The 26,579-nt window shown below is 45.0% G+C and overlaps 1 protein-coding gene and 1 long non-coding RNA gene across 26 annotated transcripts in view; one reads left to right on the top strand and one right to left on the bottom strand.

The window, feature by feature from the left end:
- EPB41L3 (erythrocyte membrane protein band 4.1 like 3) overlaps positions 1-26,579 on the bottom strand; it is a 180,656-nt gene that overhangs the window by 132,243 nt on the left and 21,834 nt on the right. Inside the window, exon 1 of one of the 25 annotated variants that reach the window (XM_070778896.1) lies at positions 13,585-13,932. The exons of 20 other annotated variants lie outside the window; for them this stretch is intronic. The gene's annotated coding sequence lies outside the window, so the exon portion shown is untranslated. Of the gene's footprint in view, positions 1-10,600; positions 10,742-13,085; positions 13,172-13,249; positions 13,269-13,584; positions 13,933-26,579 lie in introns of those variants that run through there. 4 more of the 25 variants (XM_070778900.1, XM_070778899.1, XM_070778898.1 and 1 more) reach the window with 4 other exon arrangements.
- LOC109577892 (uncharacterized) lies at positions 10,786-18,992 on the top strand. Its single transcript, XR_002183615.2, has 3 exons — positions 10,786-10,969; positions 12,508-12,601; positions 15,564-18,992. It is a non-coding gene; the product is annotated as an uncharacterized lncRNA (long non-coding RNA).

Consider the following 26,579-nt stretch of genomic DNA (forward strand, 5'->3'; position numbering starts at 1 on the left):
GTCCACAATAAAAACGTGGCAAATTCCTATCACATCGTATCTTGAAGGACTCCTTCAGTTAGCTGGGTACTGAGCAGCACTGTTCTCAAAGCTGGGGTCCATGGTGAACAGAACAGATGTTAAGTCCTAGAACAGATGAAGCAGATGCTCTGGTTGGGGGAGGCACACGACAGACACAAACAAGTAAAACATATACTCATATGAAGAAAATGGATGCAGAGCAGGGAGTCAGTGCTGGGTGGGGTGAGAGGCGATGGGGTGCAGGTGCAGAGGCAGGACGTCTTAGGCTGATGGGCAGCAAGGACACTCATCCCTTGGTGTCTGTCTTGGGGAGGGGTGATTGATTCCAGGACACCCTCAGATACCAAATTCCATAGAAGCTCAAGTCTCTTATGTAAAATGGCACATGCTCAGTCACTCAGTCATGTCTGACTCTTGGTACCTTTCAGGGACTGTAGCCTGCCAGACTCCTCTGTCCATAGAATTCTCCAGGCAAGAATACTGGAGTGAGTTGCCATGCCCTCCTCCAGGGGATCTTCCTGACCCTCCTTTAGGGGATCTTCCTGACCCAAAAGATCAAACCCTCATCTCCCGCATTGGCAGGTGGGTTCTTCACCACTGAGTCACCTGGGAAGCCTATAAAATGGCACTGTATTTGCTTAACCCCTGCACATCTTCCCATAGACTTTAAATCATCTCTAGATTACTTATGGGATTCCCTGATGGCTCTGCAGGTAAAGAATCTGCCTGCAATGTAGGAGACACAGGTTCAATCCCTGGTTCAGGAAGATCCCCTGGAGGAGGAAAATGGCCACCCACTCCAGTATTGCCTGGGAAATCCCATGGGCAGAGGAGCCTAGCAGGCTACAATCCACAGGGTTGCGAAGAGTCAGACACTATTGAAGTGACTGAGCATGCAGATTATTTATAACGCCTAACACAATGGAAATACTCGGTAAATAGTTGTCAATACAATGCAAATGCTATGTAAATAATTGTTGGGGGCAAATTCAAGTTTTGATTTTTGAAATTTTCTGGAACATTCTAAAAAAATATTTTTCAATAACACCTAACACAATGGAAATACTATGTAAATAGTTGTAAATACAATGCAAGTACTATGTAAATAGCTGCTGGGGACAAATTTACATTTTGCTTTTTTTGAACTTTCTAGAACATTCTGAAGAAGTATTTTTCAATCCATGGTTGGCTGAATCCAGGGATACACAGCGTGAAGATACAGGGTTGTACCATGTTCTGAGGTGAGAAGCACAATCCTGTTCAAGGCCTGGTGAGGAAGCCATGAGCTCTGGTTAAAGCATCAGTTTTCACCCCCAAGAACTACACCATGGGCTCCTGGAGGTCATGGAGCCTTCAGGATGAACAAAGCTGCAGAGGGACAGGTACAAGACACTGTTTAAAGTTGCTTAAATGTGAACACCACCACAAATAATTTAGTGATGCTATAGAGAATCCTAGGAGGGAGGGAGGTACAACTGCAGAGGAGAACACAGGGAAAGTAAGCAATTTGGGATAGTGCTCTCTCTCTTAAAAAGTGATGTTTTTAAGAGATAAAAACATCATTAAAAAGTGATGTTTTTAAAAAGTTTTATCTCTTAAAACTGGATGTGGGATACAGAGGTGGTCACTGTACCTATTACTCAACTTTTTCAGGTATCAGAAATATTACACACTATTTCTAAGAGAGATCGTCACCCCATCTCGACGTCCTCTGAGATCTGAGTTAAGACCCATCCATGGGTCATCCTGACACGGATCTCTACGTAATGGACAAGGCTGTCCAGTATTTCTAATCTGCTGTGATCAAGAATATTTTACCACTGGTGGAAACGTTTCTGGTACAAGGAGACAGGAAACAAATTAAGGGACTGGAAAAGCTGTCATCACTTTCCTAGCTCTCAAACGACACATCAGAGCCTTTTAGGGTCCACAAACAGGGGCTGCACAGAAGGCCGCAAATCTATGTTCAGTGCTTTCCACTGTCAGCAGTGTCACCTTAGACACAGCCCCTCATCCGCGTAGGAGGCGGGCACTTTTAGCCATGTCACCTTCACTTCTCAATATACTTTTTTAAAAAAAATAAAACGCCATGGATACCAGGACCTCTTATATACAGGCGTGTAATTCACACCTCACCTGTATGTGGGAAAGATTCCTGGGGGCCTGGGCTCCCCCAATTCCTGCTGCCCCCACCCAGACCTCTACCTCCAGCAGTTTGCTCCATCCTCAAAACCAAGGAACGCAAGGAAGCAGAAACACCAGGTGCTCCCAGAGGAGACGGGTCCTGCTCTCTGAGTCCCTGTGAGACACCAATGTCACAGCAGCTGAACCAAAGCTGTTTCAGGCACAAGACAGCCTCGCTGCTCCTGGGTGCCCAGGAGCCCTAAGCACTGCTCCTTCTAAACACGCTTCCAGGGGTGTCTGCCCCCCATCCCCCTCCTCCTCTGCACACCCTATTCACTCACCCTCTCCCGGGCCTCAGCTTCCAAGGCATTAATAGCATCCTTTTGTAATGAGTCCCCATCTTGATCTAGAAGCTGGACTGCTCTGGTGTGAAAGCTACCGGACATCTCTCCCTGGATGTCCTGTGGACCCCATGGACCTCTGCAACACTGTCACCTCCCCAGTGTTCTTCCTGGATCCAGTCTCATCCCTCAGTCGTGTACCATGTCTGACTAAGCATCCTTTCCCCCTTGGCCTTTGTACCTGCTTGTCAGTCACCCCACAAACACCCCCTCTCTAGTCCACTCTGGATCCTACCAGACCCTCCCCTTCTCCACCACATGCTGACTCCTGGCCACTGTTCAGGTCTAGGTTAGACCTCACTCCCTTCTGCCAGGACCACATCCCAAGTCTGAGTGGTGAGCTTCTTGGGGAGAACTTGGAGCCCGATGCCCCTTTCACAGGCAGTGACAGCTCTGTGCCCTGGGGGAGCCCAGCGAGTGGCTGCTTCTTATTTTCATTTTTGCTCTGTCGCTGACACCGGCACAGTGCTAATGCGAAGTCCTCAGGATGTATTTCATCATCAGGAGAAGGAATGAAGGCACAGGATGGTGGGAGCAAAGCATAGAAGAAATCCAAGATGTTTCTTCAACTAAATGTCTGCTACCTTAACTCACTAAAAAAAAACAAAACACTGATTATCATCATATTCTACATCTTACAGCTTGAAAATTGGATTGGATCAATGGAAAAGTACCATTGGCTCATGACAGTGACAAAAACAGAGACGCTACTTTGCCAACAAAGGTCCATCTGGTCAAAGCTATGGTTTTTCCAGTAGTCATGTACAGATGTGAGAGTTGGACCATAAAGAAGGCTGAGCGCTGAAGAACTGATGCTTTCGACTCGTGGTGCTAGAGAAGACTCTTGAGAGTCCCTTGGACTGCAAGGAGATCAATTAAGTCAATCCTAAAGGACATCAACCCTGAATATTCATTGGAAGGACTGATGCTGAAGCTGAAGCTCCAACACTTTGGCAACCTGATGTGAAGAGCCGACTCATTGGAAAAGACTCTGATGCTGGGTAAGATAGAAAGCAGAAGGGGGCAATGGGATGAGATGGTTGGATGGCATCACTGACTCAATGGACATGAGTTTGAGCAAACTCCAGGAGACAGTGAAGGACAAGGAAGCCTGACATGCTGCAGTCCATGGGGTCACAAGGAATCAAACACAACTGAGCGACTGAACTACATGAAGGTGATTCCGCAGGAAGGAAGGGTTGTTCTACACTTCTACATGAGAATTTACATCTCTGAGAGGTCCAGAAGCTTTTTAGTCAAGTCACAAATCCAAGTCTTTGGACACCTTTCGTGTGCACCCATGAGAAGATGAACTGGGACACAGTAAAGTTCTGGGTTCGGGTGAACCACATTTGCAGTAAGAATTCAGAAAAGGGTGGAGAGAGTCCCTTGGACTGCAAGGAGATCCAACCAGTCCATTCTGAAGGAGATCAGCCCTGGGATTTCTTTGGAAGGAATGATGCTAAAGCTGAAACTCCAGTACTTTGGCCACCTCATGCGAAGAGTTGACTCATTGGAAAAGACTCTGATGCTGGGAGGGATTGGGGGCAGGAGGAGAAGGGGACGACAGAGGATGAGATGGCTGGATGGCATCACCGACTCGATGGACAGGAGTCTCAGTGAACTCCGGGAGCTGGTGATGGACAGGGAGGCCTGGCGTGCTGCGATTCATGGGGTCGTAAAGAGTCGGACATGACTGAGAGACTGAACTGAACTGAACTGAATACAGGTTGAGATCAGAGGCAGGTGTAGGTTTCATAAACACTGACACTTAAACGAATTTTGGAAATGTTCTCTAAGAAAAAGATGATACAGTTTGAATTTAAACTTAAGTATAGGCTCCGTTCAGAGAAGGCAATGGCACCCCACTCCAGTACTTTTGCCTGGAAAATCTCATGGATGGAGGAGCCTGGTAGGCTGCAGTCCACGGGGTCGCTAAAAGTCGGATATGGCTGAGCGTCTTCACTTTCACTTTTCACTTTCATGCATTGGAGAAGGAAATGGCAACCCACTCCAGTGTTCTTGCCTGGAGAATCCCAGGGACAGGGGAGCCTGGTGGGCTGCCGTCTGTGGGGTTGCACAGAGTTGGAAACAACTGAAGTGACTTAGCAGTAGCAGCAGCAGCATAGGCTCCATTAGTTTCATGCATGGTTAAGCCCACATCTGAGTGGGAAGGTTCAAGAGATCAAACTTAAGAAATAAGAAAAGAATGCATGGTCTCAGTAAAAATCATATCACAAGAAAGGTAAGGTACAAGAGAGGGCTTGGTGAGTATAAAAGCTATGTTTTCAGTAGCTGGGCTTCCCTGGTGGCTCAGATGGTTAACAGTCTGCCTGCAATGCAGGAGACCTGAGCTCAATGCCTGGGTTGGGAAGATTCTCTGGAGAAGGGAATGGCAACCCACTCCACTGTTCTTGCCTGGAGAAAATCATGGACAGAGGAGCATGCCTGGGACTACAGCCAGGCGCTGTATGAGGCCCAAAGACATGCAGCTGATGGAACATGTGACTCTTGCCTGGCACCGATTACCACCTAAGGGTTGATGTCTCACTTGCAGAGGAAGGGTGCAAACAAGAAGGATGGACTTAACTAAATGTTAACCGTCCCCAAGTTACAGTAGCTGAAGCAGTCCTCTACACCCATCAACACTGTGACCTGGTCCTGCTTCAGAACATTCATCCCAATCTGAAATCCTATTTGCGTATTGCTGGTCCCCCAGCTTGAAATACAGCATCCAGGAGAGCAGAGGTGACTCCAAGATGGTGTCTGAAGACACCTGCAGAAGGCACAGTGAGAACTGAAAGGCTATCTGCTGGGGGTGGCGACCTGCTGGGTCTCTACTGAGACTGGGCCATAGCGTCAGACAAGCTTCTGAAGACCCTTAGGCTGCATCGAAACTGTAGGTCCAAGGACTGGAAGCTCCCTCTTTTTTTAAAATTTCTTTATTTGGCTGTGCCAGGTCTTAAGCGCAGCATACAGGACCTTTAGCTGCAGCATGCAAACTCTTAGTCGTGGCATGTGGGATCTAGTTCCCTGAGTAGGGATCAAACCCGGGCCCCTGCACTGGGAACGCCGAGTCTTAGCCACTGGACCACCAGGAAGTCCCCTGGAAGCTCCCTCTTGAGTTCATTTTTCTTTGCTGTTGCTTTTGTTGTTCAGTCACTCAGTTGTATCCAACTCTTTGCAACTCCATGGACTGTAGCCCACCAGGCTCCTCTGTCCTTCACTATCTCCCCGAATTTGCTCAAATTCATGTCTGCTGAATCAGCGAATTCATTTTCGGATCCTATTAAATCAATGCCTTGTTTTGTTGCCCCCATATGAAAGTTAAGAATTTCACAATATCTTGAAAATATCTGTAAGACCCAAAGTACTCAGCCTGATTTTGATCAGCAGATCACATTTTCTCATAGAAGCATCTCTGCTTTACTAACTTCACTCCATTTTTCTATTATTCATCATAAAGAGAGAAAACTAACCTCAACTGAAGATGTATTAAAGAGCCACATATTTTCAATTAGACATTCATTTCATACTCCAGACCATTACACTACATGATTATCATCCCTACTTAACAGATAAGAAAACTAACCCTTAATCCTACTTCCTTAACCTTTTAAATTTTATATTCATTTCCTAGGGCTACAAAAGTGGTAAATGATGGATCAGCCATAGAGAAACCCAGACAAGGGTCTTTCCTCCATGCTGAGCATTCTCACAATCATTAGGACTATTTATTTCCAGTGTATTATCTTTATTAAGACACTAGCCAGTAGGACTTCCCTGGTGGCTCAGTGGTGAAGAATTCGCCCGCAATGCGGGAGACTCAGGTTTGAGCCCTGGGTTGGGCAGATCCCCTGGAGATGGCAACCCACTCCAGTATTCTTGCCTGGGAAATCCCATGGACAGAGGAGCCTGGCGGGCTACAGTCCATTGGGTTGCAAAGAGTTGGACGTGACTCATCAGCTGAACAACGACAGGAATCCGTGTCTATTAATTAGACACTTGTGATGTACCAGGTACCACATGCAGTGCTTTGTGTGTACTGCATCATTTAACCCTCATAACCTCGGGATCTCAGAGAAGGCAATGGCACCCCACTCCAGTACTCTTGCCTGGAAAATCCCATGGATGGAGGAGCCTGGTAGGCTGCAGTCCATGGGGTCGCTGAGGGTCGGACACGACTGAGCGACTTTACTTTCACTTTCATGCATTGGAGAAGGAAATGGCAACCCACTCCAGTGTTCTTGCCTGGAGAATCCCAGGGACAGGGGAGTCTGTTGGGCTGCTGTCTATGGGGTCGCACAGAGCCGGACATGACTGAAGTGACTTAGCAGTAGCAGCAGCAACCTCGGGATCTAAACATTATGGCCATTTTGTAAGTGATCAAATAGACTCAAAAAGTTAAGAGACTTGACCCACATCACACAGCAACCACATAGCAAGCCTAGGAGCCCATCCCAGGGCTGTCAGATTCCAAGACACACATTGTTATTGTTGTTGTTTTAGTCACTTCCCAGGTGAGTGGTAAAGAATCCTCCTGCCAATGCAGAAGATACAAGAGAAGAGGGTTCAATCCCTGGGTTAGGAAGATCTCCTGGAGAAGGAAATGTCAACCACTCCAGTATTCTTGCCAGAAAAATTTCATGGACAGAGGAGCCTGGCGGGCTACAGTTCATGGGGCCACAAAGAGGAGCACACGACTGAGCAACTGAGCACAATTATCAACAGTGGCCTCTAGACAGTGCAGTTTCTTCTGCTTGTCTTTCAATATTATTAGAAAATATTTTACAGGGAGTATGCATTATTCTTAATACCTGAAATAACAGAGAGGTTTTAACTGGAAGGAAAAATAGGAATGAAAATCATTCCATCTTCTGAACATTTCATTTTCCACCCTAATCAGTCCAAAAGTAATAATTAGGCTTCAACTAAATACGATCACAAAAAATACGTCATGAGTTGCCAAAATATCAATCGCTGAAAGGAACTAGCATTACATACAATTTCTGAAATTTTTTGGATTACTCCTTTAACAAAAGGTCATCTGTCCCCAGACTCCTGTTCTTCTAATACACCCTACATTGATCACCAGATGAACACTGTCTTTCCTACTCCACTACTTTCAATGGCTCCCTAGTACCTAGCAAAGTGCAAAATGTTCCTTAGTCTCATATTCACCGTAAGGCCCCACACTCTCTCCTGAGACTCATCTCTTATTACTCTGCAGGGTAAAGACTACATTCCAGTTACCTTGAGGCCTCCTACCTTTCAGTGTGTTCTATCTGGAATGTATTCTCAATGACTAGTCAAAGTCCAACCATCTTTCAAGGACCCAAATGGAAAAGCCAAACTTGAAAATGAAAACTGCTCAATAGGTTTTTCCTACAGAGGGATGCACCTCAGTTACCAAATACATAGAAGGGGGCATGTGAATAGGGCATGTGAATAAGCACTGAACATCACAGAGCATTTTTAAAATGTGCATAGCCAAGTACAAACCCTATCTCATAACATTCATGACACTGTTAATTCTAAGAAATAACGCAATACGTAGCACTCTGCCAATTAAGTGGTGACTCATATGTTGGAATTTTAATTTTCTAGTTATTTAGAGAACTCTTTTACACTTAATTACATATTCTCTGCATGCACAAAGAGAAACAAAATAAACTAGCCAAGGTACTCAAAAAAATTCTATTACAGGTCAAAATCCAACTTTCTCAAATTGCATGCTGATTCAGTTACCGTGATCTATGCCTTTACACAGGAAATACCACCTATGTTTCTTCATGGGTGATGTGCTATTTCTTATGCGTGCTCCATTATGTCTCCAAGATTTCCTTCCAATCAACTGACACCCAATCTCCAATTTTTGACGTCTGCGTCTTTATCAATGAATTCAGTTGCCAGCTTTCTCTCTGCCATATGGCTGAGAGCAACTGTAAGACATATCCCAATTTCAGAGATGTGCAAATGTGGAAAAAAAAAAAAAGGTTTGTTTTAGAGAAAGGATGAAATGTGGAGCTTGACTAAAACACAGAGAAAGTCACTACTGGAGAATGTAAATACAACATATATAAAAAAATGACCAAAGAAGAGAGATCTACATAGATGGCTAATGGGAAGCTGTTATAAAGCACAGGAAGCTCAGCTCAGGGCTCTGTGATGACCTAGAAGGGTGGGGATGGGGGAGTGGGGTGGGAGGCAGACTCAAAAGGGAGGGGATATATGTATGCATATGGCTGATTCATTTCACTGTACAGCAGAAACTAACACAACATCTTAGGGCAATTATATTCCAATAAAAACATTAAAATAAAAAAATTTTTAAGGAGAAAATAGTTTTTCTCTTCTTAGTTCAACATCAAGATCAATATGATGGCCCAGCCCTCATTCTGCTTTTGTCTCCCTCCATCTGATCCCTCTCCCCTTCTTCTGAGTACATCTGCTCTACTGATGTCCCCATGACACCAATTAGAGATGGCAGGAAGGGAAGCAGGCTGCCTGCCCATCTTCTCTCAAAGAAGCCGTCCTTTTTTCTCACGGTACCTGCAGTATTCTCTTCTTGGATCAGACAAAACCTCTAGAACCTACCTAATCTGAGCTGTGGCCAGAGCAGCAAACTCGTTATGAAGAGGACCGTGCGGTTAGAAACAGCTGCATACAAGAGTCTGAACATTCTCATTTTTAAGGAAGTGGCCATGCTTTTTAAGCCTTGTCGACTATTCTTTAATAGTGAAGCATAAGTCACATATGGCCTCACTTCTTAATCCAATTCCATAAATATTTACTCAACACCCTATGAGTTTAGACCTGTGCTGGTCTGGGAATGAAACTCCAAGCAAAAGGAAAATAAGTCCCTCCAAACAACAGGCACTCATTCAGTTTAAGTGGAGAGAAAAAAACAGTGCATGAAGCAGAGGAAGTATCCCAACTGTTCTCTAGATTGAATACAAACCTTTCTGCTTTTGCTTTTTTTTAAAGTCTGTAAGGAAGGGTTATAAGAACAGTGCATCAAAATGTCAGCCATCTAAAAATTAAGTTGTCAGCTTTTTCCTCTGTACTGCAAATTACCAAAGAATTAGGGGTTTGGCGCTAATAGAAGCTTACAATTGTGAAGTGTGCAATTTAGCCAATCATGGTTAAGTCTAAAAATGCAACACCAAAGACGTTTCAACGAATCGAGCTGCAGTTCTGGTACTTAATTTCAACTTCTCTATTTGGGCTATCCTTCCTTTTTTTTTTTTTTTTATTTTCCTTCCCTTTTGCGTTGGCAATGTGTTCTGGACAGTGACATGGTTAAATGAGAACTGCTCACAGGTCCCACGCACATAATATCCTCACATGAGAAAAGGTCAGTCATCTTACTGAAGAGGTGGCAAGAAGACCCCAGGCTGCAGCTGTTCTGTGGGTCTCCTTTATGCTCGCATCACATTCAAATCAGGAATCACAACAGGAAACTGATTAATCACAAATTCGGGTGCGGCCTGTCTGGGATCATCTCTGCACTGAAATGCTCAGTTCAGAGAATTCAAAAGTGCTAAATTATAAAATCATCTACACATAAACCAAAAACTTACACAGAAATCAACTACCCCAAATCACTGCAGGTTATCTTCTACACTTGTGAAACCTCTTGCTTTCTTTTGCCCATCTTTTTTTTCTAATTGCCAATTGCAAACACATCACTGGAAAACACATCAGATAGAACACCGTCTACCCAGAAAGAGACCGTATCTCGACAGACACCACACCACACACTTTTGAAAGACAAGACTAACCACCTACACCAAGAATTTAGCAAGAATGCTACTTAGGTACAAAAAGAGTAAGAAATATACTGACTCTATTCTCTGCATTAATATATACTCGTTAATTAAATATGATTTTTCAATGGCCCTCCTAAAAAACTAACGATATTTTCCTTAACAGGAGGAAGAGTCAATCATTTCTACTACTGCACACACACACACAAACGCTCTGCTTCCTTAATCTATGAAACACACTTTCCCATGCAGGCTTGCATCCATATCTCATGCTTCAAACAATACCTTATGGTGCAGTTCAACTGGAGAAAGGACAGCCTCATTCATGGATCAGGCAAAGTTAATGCCGGCAAGATGCTTTAGACGGTCTGGTGTTGCTGCCCCACCCTTGTTTCCTTTGAGCCATAGTGATGTCACAACACCAGACAGGGCAGGGCAGTGACTTCAGGGCTCCAGACCCTGCTTCTGGGCACACAATTCTCTGCAGCCAAGAGGAATGAAATGAGAGCAGAGCTCTCCAGGAGTGCCTGACGAATTCTCAACAAGCTAGCAGCTGTGTAGCCTTCCGAAAGAAAGAGATGCTGCATTGATACCATCAGAGATCTCTCTAAAGGAAGCGGTGCCAGAGATAAACCTGAGTCATGGTTTTCCATAGTAAGTCTCTATTTCACTATAAAGCTGACGTTCACAGGAAAACAATGGTTGGATCCTTAGAAGAGGCTGGGGAGGAAAGATGACCAAGGAACTCCAGGACTTAAGTAATCTCCATGAGAGTCAAATTCTCAAGGAAAAGAAACATGTCTTTATTTTTCAGCTCACTCTTGGAGTTCTATTTTACTGGAGAGGACATGAATTCTATTTTGTGAATTTTAAGGCTTTTTTTTTTTTTTCCAAAAAATCACTAACTTAAATACACTGGATAGTATGTCCCTGCCATAATAACCCAACAAACTGTAAATCAAGGAAGGATTCACAAAATACTGACATCATAACATCTTTGGTCCCTGAACAGTTGCCTCCCTTCTCCTTGGGCAGCCCCTTAATGCATTTGACCAATGTTTCAAGACCAAAGTATGGACAAGATAGCTTCTGACCAAGTTAAAAAAAAAATCCCAGGTCTCCTATTTCAACACAATTCAAAGTTGGCCCAAGTCCAAGCACTGTACAAGAATTGACAAAACCTGCTTTTAACCTAAATCGCACTGGTACAGAAGAAATGACTTAAAAAAAAAATGTAAACAGCTCTCTGAGATACTGACCTTTGACCTCCATCTTCTCAATCCTTCAGCTCCAAGGGGTTTACACATTAAATAAAGCAGCCACTCTTCCCGCTACTGAGAAATCATTCACAAAACACGTTCTGCGCTGCCAAAATTATTTGCCTAAAGTGTATTAGCTCGATAAACTGTGTGCAGTAACTCGTGCATCTGGTATGTTGCTTTTCTAAACCACTAGAAAATCATAATGCAAATGAGACTATTTAGTATTCAGCTATTTTATTTTCATCAATGCCTTCTGAAATTAACAAATTAAAGTCAGGCTTCTCAATATGGAATTTATTTCCTCTCGAAATGACTTTGTTACTCCAACTAAAGTTTTGAAAGTCTGATACCAAAATTAACGTGCATTTTTTAAAAAAGCTTTTTGATCCAAGATACGAATCACCTCCCGTTCCCCAGAGTTTACTCAAACTCGATGCGCTCTTTTTCCTTAATAGGGCTTTTCTGCTCAATTTGCTGTATAATTGCTGTGTCTAGGGTTCCCAGATCATAAATGGAGGTTTACCATTTTTGTTTGAGACATTAAAAATCAGTGTAAAATTCAAAAAGACTGTTTTTAGTGCTTGGTCTGATCTGATGGCTCTTCTACTAGGAAAGTTAATGCTACCAGGATAAACTCCAACGCACACCTGGCCGCCCCGGAGACCCTAAAATGGACCCCCCCCCCCCCAAAAAAAAAAAAAAGGAAGAGCGGGATATCTGCAAAAACAATTCCGCCAGACTGAGGTTTAAAAAAAAAAAAAAAGCTGAAACACCAAGTTAAACACGAAAATGCAAGCGACGCATGACAGGGCTGCCTGGCCCTCAGGATTTCTCAGGCCGGCCTCCAGGCGTAATTAACAACACATGTTCTCTTTATCTTTCTACGTGTTCTGCAACCATCTCAACTTTAACCCTGGGCTGGGACTGAAGGAGAAAAAAACCCCTAGACAACTTGGGATCCGGAAATCTGAAAACCGAGGAGACACCGCTCCCGCGGCGAAGGACCACAGGGGCAATAGACTAGGTAACCACACCCACCGCATTGCAGAAGCCGTGAACTTGGGGGGGGGGGGAGCGGGAAGGAGGGGAAGGAGGGCGAGAGAAGAGGGGAGACCCCAGACAGCAGGGGCCCCCGCGGCAGGCTCCGGGAAACACCCGCCCGGAACTGGCGGAGACCCCGACTCCCGGAGTCCCGAGCCCCGCGCCCCGGCCTCCCCGCCCCCAGCCGCCGCAGCGCCGCCCGCGCACACGCCTCCCGGGGCAGTGCAGCCTCACAGGCGCCAGGTGAGCTGCGCCGCCCCCGGGTCCCTGGCCCCGCAGGTGCCCGAGCACCCCCTACCCCAACTCCGCACCCCGTTAGGAGGACGCTGCCTCGTCCCCCTCCCCGGCCACCCCGCTGCAGCCTCCGCCGCCGTCCGGGGGCCGCCGCCCGCCCCACTTCGGCGAAGCGGACAAGTTACATAAAAGCGGCGGCCGCTTGGAGCGCAGATGCTTTTGTGCGAGCGCACCTTACCGGCCCCGAGTCTGCCAAGCCCCGCGCAGACCCTCCGCCGCCGCGCGCAGGCTTCCCCGCGCCCCAGGCGGCGCCGCAGTGTCGCCCCCGCCCCCACCCCACCCCGAGGGGTAACTCAAAACATGGCGCCCGGGACGGGGGGAGGGCTCGGAAACTGACCGAGCAGGGGCCAGCCGCCCCTCTCGGCCGGAGCTCCGGGGGAGGCCCCCGGGGCCGGAGGCCGGGGCTCGGGCCGCGCGCCTGCCCTGCGATGCTGCAGCGCAGGGCGGGCGAAGCGGGCACGTCCCCGGGCGCGGCGCCCCGGCTCGGCCAGGGGGCCGGGGGTCCCTGCGGGGGTCCCGGCGGGCCGAGCGGGGAGGGTGCCCGGCTCCCGCGGTTCGCGCGGCTGAGCGGCGCCGCAGCCACGCGCCCGCCCCCGGCCTCCGGCCAGCCCTGCGCCCCCGGCGACCCTCCGCCTCCCTCGGCCCCCGCGGCCCCGCAGGCAGAAAAGTTACCTGGGCTGGGCCGGGGGGCCCGGGCGCGCGGCGGCGGCGGCGGGGGGACCGGCTGGGGCGCGCGTCCTCGGCGCGGCGCGGCGCGGAGGCTCGGGCGTGGGGAGGCAGCCGCAGACGCGGGCGCTTGCCGCGCTCCCCGCCCCGCTGGCAGGAGACTCGGGAGGCTCCGCGGGCTGCGGCGGGGCACACGCCCAGGGACGCGCCCGGCCCGGCTCGGCCACGGGGGAGGGGGCGCTGGAGACTTCAGGGCTGTCGTGCCGCCGCCTCCGCCTTCATCCCGGCGCGGGGTCGGGCTGGGGAGGACGCCTCCCAGACCGCTGCCAATCGCCTGAGCCTCCGGGTTTCTACTGCGATCACTGCCGGGCTCTCTATCCGCCCCCCACCCCCACCCCCACCCCTCCCAGACACCCCCGGGAGAGTGGGGGGAGGGCGTACCTGACCTTCAGGTGAGTTATTTACTGGCTTGGGGACTGCAGGTTCCCCCCACCCACCTTTTTGAAAGAAAAAAAAAAAAAAAAAAAAATCAAATTGGCGGTGTTTTGCACCGGGTTGGTGTCCCAGAAAGACTAAGTTAATGGAGAAGATCTGAATTAGAGGTTGAGGGAGGTTTCCTGTTTTCCAGGCAGCCTCCTGCTCCCCACCGTCTCCCCATCCCCAACCTAAAGCTGCAGTTACAGGTGGTCTTCCCGGCCTAATGGGAAGTCATAATTGATAACGCTTCCCACTGAAATGGCGGGGCCTGGGGCGGGTGGGGAGTGGTTTGCAGGTTTGTCTCGCAATATCACAGCCCTAGCCAAGTAACCAAGGCACATTTATTAAAATGTTTAAGGGCTTCTCCAAATACTCCTAGTCACCTTTCTGGGAGCTCACCGACTCATTCAGGGAGGGAAAAAATGGATTTACACAAGTACTGCGTTTACTATCGAGTGCCAGATAAGTGGTGCACAGTTAAATGGCTGCGGCAGAGCTTCTGGACCGGGTCTGTGGGTAACCCCGTGTTTCCAGGACAGGGAAGATGGCAATAGAAAGGAGAGAGGGCTGTACAGTGCAGGGAACCATATTCAATGTCCTGTAATAAACCTAATGGAAAAGAATAAAATGGAGGGGCATTTTTCAGACTGTATTAGAGACAGTTGGAAAACCATGGTTCCTGTGTTTCTGTGGAGTGTATGGGCCTGCATTCTTTAGGTTTGCAGCTTTGGGAAATTTTGAGGAAGAAAATGTGACTTGAGTCATGTCATAGGAAAAATATTCTGATAACACTGCAAAAACTAGAAAGGATGGGCAGACAGGAGGTGAGTATGGCATTGTTCCAAGGACCAGAGATAACAAAGACCTGAACTGTCTTTTAAGTGACAGACAAAGATGACAATTCACATACTGGTTGTGCTTGGTGATGACCTATGTTAATTTCCTATGGGGGCCACAAGAGTGTTTAGAAATATATATACACATATATGTAACATCTGTGCATATATGGTGGTTTGTGTTGCATATGAGATCTGTGAATAAAGAAAGGATTTTTTTTTCCTTTTTTATATATCCACACTAAACAACTTTCCTTTAAAGTGGACTTGAACAAATTGTATTGTTTACAGTATACACTGCATTGGCATTATCACTGGAGATACAGATGGTTTCATATTTTCATTCATTTTATTGCAATATTTTTGCTGTTTTTTTTTAATTGAAAGCGAACCGCTTTCTCCCTGACTGATGAATCTTGGATCTTTCTAGTGATGGAAAAAATCAGCAATAGTGTAATGAAGGTCTATTTTCTTGGGAGAAAATGTTCAAATACTAAATATCAGTTTTAAAAGTTAGAAGTACCTAACTATTCATCCTAATACTGCATGAATTCAAAATTTGGAGTAAAAACCATCCTGCTTCATAATTTAATAGTTAACCTGGGAAGTAATTATTATGAAACTCTTTGGTCTTGACCAAGGCTCTCTACTATTCTTTTTTGTTTTTCCTAGCACACACGTGGAGAAAAAGAAAGGCCAAACAAAAATTCAGGAGCATCACAGGGCTAGCTCGTCAGTACTTGCTTGTATCTCTGTAATAAACACTCTTCTTTCTACCTTGTGAATATCATGCCAAAGCCGCTGCTAGTCATCTGTCTCCCCACAGTGCCTCACTGGGTACATTGCAAGCAAGCAGTGAACACTTCTGCTAAATGAATAAATGGACGTGGAATAAAGAACTAAGTTGTCACTTGGACAGTTCTGTTTCCTCACAAAGGACTATTTCCAAAATGCTTATGTTTAAAAGCACTTAGGGTTTCACAAAATAAAAAGACACTATCACATACTAATGCTGTTTAGTATCTGACTCTTTTGTGACCCCATGGACTACAGCCCACCAGGCTCCTCTGTCCAGGCAAGAATACTGGAGTGGGTTGCCATTTCCTTCTCCAGGGGATCTTCCCAACCCAGAGATCAAACCTATGTCTCCTGCATGGTCTTTACCACTGAGCCATCACATATTAATACCTGCTGAGTAAAAACAATAATATAAAGACTATGCTTATGAATTATAACTCTCTTTGGGAAATAAGGAGCTCTTCCACCTGGAGAAGAGAAGGAAAGCAAAAAGAAGATAAGGTGATGATGCCATTATAGTTGATGGCATTGTATTCGTAAAACACTAATAAACACTCTACATCCCTCCAGATATCAAAAATAAAGCCGCTCTACCCCCAGAGAATTTGATATTCTTGTCTGTGTAAGATCCCTCATGGTGCTGCTTCAGTGGGTTACAGAAAAGTAGTTCTTGGGTCAAAGAAATGCCTTTCATACAGTCCCAGAGTGAGTGCAGATTTGGCCTGAGAACTCAGATTCCAGATTTTCTATGTTCATACAGGAAATGCTGAAATAATCCATGAAACGTGGGGCAAGGATGACCCCAGGCCATGACTCCAGCCCTTAGTTCTTTCTGGTCTCTCCCACTAAGAGAGGCTTACCCTACAATGGGCTTCCTGAGATTGCTCTCTTGTAGGGAAGATACAGGCTTCCCAGGTAGCTCAGTGGGTAAAGAATCCACCTACAATGCAGGAGATGTGGATTTGATCCCTGGGTTAGGAAGATCTCCTGGAGAAGGAAATGACAACTCACTCCAGTATTCTTGCCTGGGGAATCCCATAGACAGAGGAACCTGGAAGGCTACAGTCATAGGTCACAAAGAATTGGACACAACTGGAGTGACTGAGCACGCATGCACGCAGGGAAGATACATCACTAAAGGCCAAGAAGCTATCCAGAATTCTAGCCGTGGTCTGGAGAAAAGGGACACAGCTCACTTTAGGCAAAGTACGTGTGTGACTTCATCCCCAACTGTCAAGACAGGATTCCCCACGAACCTCCATCCATCCAGGAGCATCAACAGCATGCTGACTCCGTGGTATGCAGTGGTACCCTGCTACCTTATGAGTGATGATAACTCCAGCTTGATGGCCAAGGCAAAGGCAGCATTTACCAGCTGTATGACAGCCTCATCAACAAGACTCCAGGAAGAGATGATGAAGAGTCTGTCTAGTGAACCCACCAGGACGTTGCCCTCCAGCAGGAGGACTGGGAGAACACTGAGGCTTGACCAAACCTGGCAGATGCGGCTGCTCTAACAAGCGTGCACCCCTGTCCATGATCTCAGACCACCTTTCATGAAAGCATGTGGTGTTTAAAAATACCTCCATGCCCTTCAGTCCTTTAGGCTGACTGCTCCTCGTCGTCAGTTGTCCTAGTAAAATGCCAACAACCCTCGCGGTAACTAGCTGAGGCTTATTTTATGCTCATGATACTCTCAGGCACCTGAATTGCATATCAAGTCCTTGAAAAGAGGACACAAAGTCTTCAGCCATAGCATTACCAGGGACCATAAATAAGGGAAATCCAGGGATGAATGCATAATTCAGAAGCAACAAGCTTATTCTTCTGAAATGAAAATTCATTTGAGAGTTTCTGGGTTCTAAGAATAGTGTCAAGTTAACAGCTTATCAAGGCTTCCAGATGCTTCATTCTGAGTTTGTATACATCATTTCAGAGGTCTGTGTACATGCAGAGCACAGATGCAGAACGAAATTTTAAAATGCAAGTACAAATGCAGCACAAACTATGTAAAAATATGTACATATGAGAGGGAGCAAGTTTAGACCTGCCAGCACATCATTTTTTTTTTTTATGTTGAAGACTTATTCTCTCTCCTCTCTTTTACTCAGCTATTTTTTAAACATTTTTATTTATTTCTAATGGAAGGATAATTGTTTTACAATATTGTGTTGGTTTCTGCCATACATCAACATGAATCAGCCATAGGTATACATATGTCCCCTCCCATTGGAACCTCCCTCCCACCTCCCATCCCATCCTATCCCTCTAGGTTGTCACAGAGCACCAGTTTGAGCTCCCTGCATCATACAGCAAATTCCCACTGACTATTTTGCATACGGTAGTGTTTATGTTTCCATGCTCCTCTCTCCATTCGTCCCACCATCTCCTTCCCACCCTGTGCCCACAAATCTGTTTTCAATATCTTTGTCTCCATTGCTCCCCTGCCAATAGGTTCATCAGTACCATCTTTCTAGAGTCCATATATACGTGTTAGTATATGACATTTGTTTTTCTCTTTCAAACATTTCACTCTGTATAATAGGCTGCTAGCACATTATTCTTAAAAATCATTCCTATTCATCAAAATTCCATATTTTCCTCCTTTCTATCTTTGTACTCTTGGAAAAATATTAGTCAAAAAGACATGGCTAATACATATCATGTAAGTTCTGGGCTCCAAAATCACTGCAGATGGTGACTGCAGCCATGAAATTAAAAGACACTTACTCCTTGGAAGGAAAGTTATGACCAACCTACATAGCATATTCAAAAGCAGAGACATTACTTTGCCAACAAAGGTTCGTCTGGTCAAGGCTATGGTTTTTCCTGTGGTCATGTATGGATGTGAGAGTTGGACTGTGAAGAAGGCTGAGCGCTGAAGAATTGATGCTTTTGAACTGTGGTGTTGGAGAAGACTCTTGAGAGTCCCTTGGACTGCAAGGAGATCCAACCAGTCCATTCTAGGGGAGATAGGCCCTGGAATTTCTTTGGAAGGAATGATGCTAAAGCTGAAACTCCAGTACTTTGGCCACCTCATGCGAAGAGTTGACTCATTGGAAAAGACTCTGATGCTGGGAGGGATTGGGGGCAAGAGGAGAAGGGGACGACAGAGGATGAGATGGCTGGATGGCATCACTTGACTCGATGGCCATGAGTCTGAGTGAACTCTGGGAGTTGGTGATGGACAGGGAGGCCTGGCGTGCTGCGATTCGTGGGGTCGCAAAGAGTCGGACACGACTGAGCGACTGATCTGATCTGATCTGAAGTTTCATTGTATTAAAATATACCCTTATTAAATAATTTTTTACTTTCCATTTGTTGTGAACTTTAGAAAGTAATCTCAGCACTTGTAAATAAATAGCATAATTTCCAACAATAAAATTTTAAGGGTTAGTCTAATCCTCAGTTCTTTATAAAGTTGAAATGCTCAATAACTATTCTCTTTCCTTTAAGTAGAAATAAAAATCCATTAAGAATATCTTTGGGCATTTTGTTTATAATGGTAAAATATAAATAATGTAAGTTGGCGATCTGTAATTCACTAAGACCATATTGATACCCCAATAGATGATCACTGTTGGGTTATGCCAAGACACGTTACATTTTAACCACTTCACCCCAAAAGACATGAAATAAATGCCAGCAAGCCCCTTAGTCTCCTGTAAAGTTGTAAATAATCCTAGCCAGCTATTCTATTTCATCCTAACCAGAATTAACAAGAATGAACTGAGGAAGAAAAAAAAAATGGTAATATGACACATTCAGATGTCTGGTTTATTAGCTTGTTGACTCTGTCTCCAGGCTTATGTTCCCCACTTTAGGCAAACAGGCCATAGTTAACTCTGTAAATTAAGGAGTATCCACCTATAACTACTCCCAAGAAAAATGTCAACTTTGGTGCTTGATTTGATTCCTGTTTTCCAGGACTTTTATTTGCCATTTCCAATTGCCTCCTTGTCCATGCATACTTAATAATCTGAAAATAGTCCACAGCTTCCAGAATGTTCTGGGCATCAATGAAAACATCATTAGAATATCTGTGTCCCTTGAAATAAATCTGGTGCTTAATAGGTCAAAGCCATCTTTAAAGACTCCGCTGTTGACTCTCTCCTGTTCAAGATGTTTATCAGGCACTTGTCAGAACATCGAAGAAGGGCTTTTTGCGGATGATGTAAATCTGAGGAGGACACCAGAGTTTCTCAATTCAGGTGGTTTGTGAAGAGTTTAAGTCTCTTATTTCCATGTCAACCATAATCTTGGAAAGCTTATAAGCACTCACACCACTTATATCAGAATCCCTCAGAGTGCTTGTTAATAAGGAAGACTCTTGGGTCCAGCCCCAGGATAAACAAACCAGAACCCCTGGGGTGGGGACCAGAGAGCAAGCACTTTCAACAAGCTCCCCAGCTGATACAAAATCACACTTGGTTTTGAGGACCACTGGTCCAGGACACTAGGGTACAGCAATAATGATACAGGTGACAAGGTTGATGTATTATTTGCATAGCTGTTTTATAGAAGGTGGGACAGAGATAAGTGAGAGACAGCCTCCTTCAGCCACATAGATAAGCAGAACTATAAGGAGGCTCTGCCATGACAGTCAGCACACATTTTGCTGTAAGAGTTATTGCTTGGATCCTGTCGTATGCGTCAATTTGCAACAGCAGTTCATTCTCAGTAAGTACAGTAATAAATAACAATGAAAGATTGTTCTGTACCCAGTTCCAGCAATAATTAGATTAGATGCCCATTTATTGAAGACTGCAATAACACTACAACTCTGACCTTAATTTCCAAGTGCACAAAACATCCTGACAAAGTTGCCAAGGGATGTCTCCTAAAAATGGGAAATGGAGAACTAATTGCTGGCAGTTTCAGTTAAGTTTGAGATTTGACTCTCCCAAACCCAGCAAATAGAAACTTTAAAGTATTCACACCTTTTGCTAGAACATACATATGCAGACAGGTATCCCTTGTGCTGATCAGTGAAAGCTAGTGAACCAAACAAATTGACCAGACATACATCTTTCTATCCTTAAGCACAAAGTGAGGGATTTTGTTTCTGAAAAACAAGATCATTATTCCCATTAGTGTTAGTCAATCAGTTGTGCCTGACTGTTTGCAACCCCATGGGCTGTAGCCCATCAGACTCCTCAGTCCATGGAATTCTCCAGGGAAGAATACTGGAGTGGCTAGCCATTCCCTTCTCCAGGGGATCTTCGAGACCCAGGGATTGACCCTAGGTCACCCTCATTGCGGGAAGATTCTTTATCATCTGAGCCACTAGGGAAGCCCTAAGAATATTGGGTGGGTAGCCATTAATATGTTGTTAATTTATGGGTCTTGTATTTTTCATATCAAGTTGTAAGGTTAGTTTGGTTTTATAGTTGATGAGACCTACAGAATGAGAAATTTAAATCTAGTTTTACATCTATATATATTTAAGTAACAAAAATATGACAACATGAGGAACATCAGAAGTATTTTCTTTCTTTAAAGGTATATTAAAGAGTGCGATTTCAGCTCAATAAAAGATAATAAATCCTAATATGAACCTGCTGTCTTATGAGCAGTGTGACTTTCCAGCTGGCAGGGTCAAGGGTCTCCATCTGGATACCAGATGACATCTGTCAGTAATGCCCCAGAAGAGATTCCTCTTACAGATGGGCAGTTTGGCGAGATCATATTTAAAGTCCTGTTTACCCCTGAGACCAAATTGTTTTCCAAGTGTTTGCCATGCAGGAACTAGAGCTTGCCCACAAGTCTTCACTGTTGAGGTAGCAATACAAATCTTAACTTCATTAAGATATACTGACTGAGATATCCAGTATACATATTACATATACATGTTTTATACACACACACACACACATATATGGGGCATTCCTGCTGACTCAGCAGGAAAGAATCTGCCCACAGTGCAGGAGATGTGAGAGACTGTGGGTTCAATTCCTGGGTTGGGAAGATCCCCTGCAGAAGGAAATGGCAACCCACTCTAGTATTCTTGCCTGGAAAGGAGCCTGGCAGACTGCAGTCCATGGGGTCACAAGAGTTGGACATGACTTAGCAACTAAAGCACCACCACTATATATATATATATGTACATGCTATGGAATAGCCTACAAAACTCTCTTATAGGTTGAGATTAATCTGTGATTGGTTCATTGCTTTTTCTCTGTGAATCTGAAGACAATTTCCACCACTGTTTCCCTTCCTACATGACCTGTCTGATCCATCAACTCTAATCCACTTGTCCCACCCTTGCTCATCAGACCTTTATCTCTGAGTTACGTTTTATTGAGCTGCATTAAGTGGATGGCCACAATGTGGTTTGAGTCAAGGTACAAGGATTATAAATGGAAAACCATTATATTTCTAAGCTCTTTTCTGAAAATTTCCCAACTATTCCACTCTTTAAACAAAATCAAGCAGGCACACACTTGCCATACAACATACATGTTCATGAATGCCATTATGGCTTGATGAACAGAGTATGGAATGATGTTTTAAAATTGTTGTGTGACCTTGAACAAATTTCAGCTTCTCTTGATGTCAATATCCATTGAAATATTCCTCCCATTTTCTGTCTTTTTAAAAGAATGGTTCTCAACCATGGTGGTGCGTTGGAAGAATCAGGTAGGGGAGATTTTAAAAAATAACAACTGAAGTTCATTATGACAGAGGCATAAGAGATACATGTGGCCTTATTATTATAAATATTTGTACTTTATGTACATTTGAAATATTTCATGATGAAAGTTTAAAAATACTTAAAAAATAACTGATGCCTGAGATCCACCCCCAAACCAATGAGATCAGAACCTCTGGGGAATGACGAGCAGGTATCAATATTTTTAAATATTTCTTAAGTGGTTTTTAAGGATAGGCAGAGTTGAGAAACAAGAGTAAGAGAAGACTAAAGCACAAAATTAAGCCATATATAGAATTTCTCAAAAGAAGGATACCATGAAAATCAAAATTAATAGTAGCCACCTATTTATACCTTCAAACAGAAGTCACTGGATTAAACATGCATGTACCCATTATCCTCTGTGAAGCTAGTTGTTTTTTGAACACATGTTAAATTTCCTTGGCAGTGCCTGCCATCAGATTTGTTGATACTCGCACTCTTTAGGGGAAACTTATTACTGTAGCTGGCTGCCCATTTCACAGTAATGTGTCAATAAAATGCTGGCATATTTAACAACAGGCATAAAGAGCTCATAACACTAAATATCATGACTAGAATTTCAACAACTCTTCAAACACCCCAAAGAAAAAAATATCATTCATGGTTTTATTCCAAGCTCCTGCATGAAGTAGAGAAAATATACTTGTACACTCATGAGTATCTTGGATGGTGGATGATAGAAGATTCCAGTATGTGATCAGAGGTGTCTAGTAGGAAGTTGTGTCTAAATAAATATAATCTTAATGTTTTATGATTTGAAGCTAGTGATTTCCCCCAGGGGTGTTCACACACTGGGATTCTACACCATGTTCCCAGCTCAGTGATCATGATTTTTTACTAAGAGCCAAAATTTATGGAGCATTTGCCTTGTGCAAGCAACTGTTTTACGAGCTAGTCTATGAGAATAGCTTGTTTCACCATCATGAGAACCTTATGAGATAGATCCCATGATTGTCCCTATTTGACAGAAGGGGGAAATGAGGCAGAAACGGGTTCAACAATGTGTCCAAGGTCACATAACCATGACCAGTAGAACCAGGATATAAACTTGGATGGCCTGACTCCCAAGCTAGACCCCAAAGGCTTCCAACTCTACAGTCACATATACACACACGCACACACATATTTAGTTAAATCTCATGAAACTGGCATTCTCTGAGTGTTTTTTGACTTTCAAAAACAGTAACTATGATATGTACTATAATGAGAAGAAACTGAATTAGCTATGAAGGCAGGGATGCACGGGATTAAGGAATGATCATTTCTACCACCTGGTAATTTTATTTTGGAGCCTGTGCTCCTAACCACAGTGCCCAGTTGTTCCTACAGAATTCCATCAGTTCAGTGCAATTTCATCAACAAATTTAAAAAGTTGTTCCCCACGTGGAATCGTATTCCAGCTTGCCTGGTGGCTCAGATGGTAAAGAGTCAGCCTGCAGTGTGGGAGACCCGGGTTTAATCCCTGGGTCAGGAAGATCCCCTGGAGAAGAAAATGGCAACCCACTCCAGTATTTTTCCCTGGAAAATCCCATGAACAGAGGCGTCTGGCAGGCTACAGTCCATGGGGTTGCAAAGAGTCGGACACAACCAAGTGACTTCACTTTCTTCTTTAGAGATGGATCTATTTTACTAAGAAGTGTATTCTACTTCTATTTCAACCTTGGGAAAAAGGCCAAAGGGGAAAGTTCTGCTCCATGAGTGAATTCTAGTGGCTCTACCTTCAATATAACCAGAATACCACCACTCTCCATCACACCAGCTTCCCTGGTGGCTCAAACAGTAAAGAGTCTGCTGCAGTGCGGGAGACCAGGGTTTGATCCCTGGGTTGGGAAAATCCCCTGGAGAAGGAAATGGCAACCCACTCAAGTATTCTTGCCTGGAAAATCCCATGAACAGAGGAGCCTGGCAGGCTACACAGTCCATGGGGTTGCAAATAGTCAGACATAACTGAGCGACTTCACATTCTTTCTTTCTTCTCACCACACCTACTGCTAGCACTCTGGGGCAAACCATCACCATCCCTCTCTGGGTTCCTGTAAGAGTGTCATATTTATCTCTTCTGCCTTTCTGAGACTTTTGTTGTCATTGTCCAAATGGAAGACACTGTGATCCTGATGAAACAAGCCAGGTCATGTCATTCACATTCAAAGCCCCCAAAGATCTCTAGACCTGCATCCTCTGCTCTCACTGTTCAGGCCTCTTCTGCCAACCACATATCCTGTCTCTCTCACTTTGGCTCCTTGCAGATCCTCAAACAAGCCAGGCACAGCCCACGCTCAATTCCTCTCTCTGATATGCTGATACCCCATCTTCAAATCTGATCACATGCCATATCCTCAAAGAGCCTGACTGTAAACGGCGGACCTGATTATAAACTGACCCAACACTCCCACCCTGCATCCTGCATCGATCACACCCAGTATTTCCTTACTGATTACGTACTCAATGTGAGTCCCACAAAGGCAAGAGTTCTGGGATCCAATTCCCTGGGTGTCCCGCCCACAGAGAACAGTGCCTGGCAGAGGGAAGGCTCTCAATTTGTATTTGTTGAATGAAAGAATGAAGAAAGGAGCAGGGATTATAAAAGAAGGAATTCTGAAGACAAGAGTGATTAGAAGGGCAGGAAGTACAGAACTGCAGAGTTAGGTTGCCTGGGATTGGGGTTGGACACCAGAAAGAAGAGATTCAGAAGGATGAAACTAAATATGAGAAGGAATGGATGTATGGTGGAAACGTGTGCAGAGTTACAAGCAACAGACTTCCTCCAGATCCAATGGCGGAACTGATCTGGGCAGAGTCTCCTAACCACCCTAAAAGGCTCCCCATCCTCACCCTGAACCAACACGGATGACACCAGCAGGGTGCACCTCTTACCACATCCTCAGCGATGAAAGTCAAGAATGGTGTAGCCACCACCCCAAATGCCACTTAACATCAGGGAGGATTTAATGAGCACTTGTCTTCTCAAGACAAAAGAAAATGTCACAGGATCCAGGTGGGACCCTCCTCACTCATCTGCACAAACAATGGGGATGACCACTGCAGTGGGAGTTGTCGCATCAGCTGGAGCAGAAGTGTCCAGGCTAGAATTGTTTCTCACATCCATGGTTGCCATGGCGATATTTATAAAGATGTCACCATGATCAGTCAGTGAATACTTTTAAGAGGCTTCTGGAGGATAAGAAGTTACAATCCCCCCTCCATCTTCACAAATCACTCTCATCCCACTTGCTCCCAATAAATTGCTCACTTCTTTTGATTGCACTTGGCGTGCCCAAGAAAGATGAGTCTCACATTCTGTAATTTCAAGCTTGAAGCCTGTACTGTGTCTTTCCATGCGGTCTGCATTTTGGTTTTATTCAGTGATTCATGGTGCCTGTTCAAAGGTCACCAGATCAATCCTTCACCTGCCAAGAATGTCTTCTAATCCCCAGCCTCTTCCTTCACCAGGGCAACAAAGGTCTAAGGCCTCCCACCCACTCTGAAAGAAGTGTCCTTGTGTGTTACATTGCCAAGTTTATGCCACGGCCATACTTTAAACAAATCTTAGGAGACAGAATATCTTCATCACTCCCTGTGCCCCACATCATTAGATTGCAAGCCCTGTGAGCAAAGTGGGTATATTTTTCTCATAGTTGTACTTTCCAGTATGAATGGCATGGCACATTAACCCTAAGAAACTCTGAAATAACTCCTAGCACCAGGCACTAGAGGGCTTAGTGAATGATGCCACCGTTCCCAGCCATGCACCTTAGAAACCCTGGGTCTTCCTGGCACCTCACTCCCCATCAGCTCCTTTACCCACTCTATTACTAAGTCCTTTGCATTTTATCCGAATCTCCCAGATCTGTGCACATCTCTCCTCTCCATACTGGAACAGTCCATTCTCTAGTCTCCAGTTGCCCTGACAAGAGTGAGCACTCAGAGACATAAGTGGGTTGCTTAGAACAAGAACAGCCCACTGTTCTCAGGGCAAGGACAACTCCCTCTATTGCAGCCTCAATGCTCTGAGCTCTCATGGAGCTCCTGACCCATGTGCACTTACTCTGCTCTGTTCGGACCAGCTGCTTTCCATTCCTCTTTTTTGGCTTCCTTAACTAGGGCACAGATCCTCCAAAAGTGCCACCGTTGCAACTCTGCAGGGAGGGTGTGACTGATGAACCGCTGTCTCCCTTTGCTAGAATGAAATCCCAGTT

Source organism: Bos indicus, chromosome 24, assembly GCF_029378745.1.
Source record: "Bos indicus isolate NIAB-ARS_2022 breed Sahiwal x Tharparkar chromosome 24, NIAB-ARS_B.indTharparkar_mat_pri_1.0, whole genome shotgun sequence".
NCBI classification, from domain to species: domain Eukaryota; kingdom Metazoa; phylum Chordata; class Mammalia; order Artiodactyla; family Bovidae; genus Bos; species Bos indicus.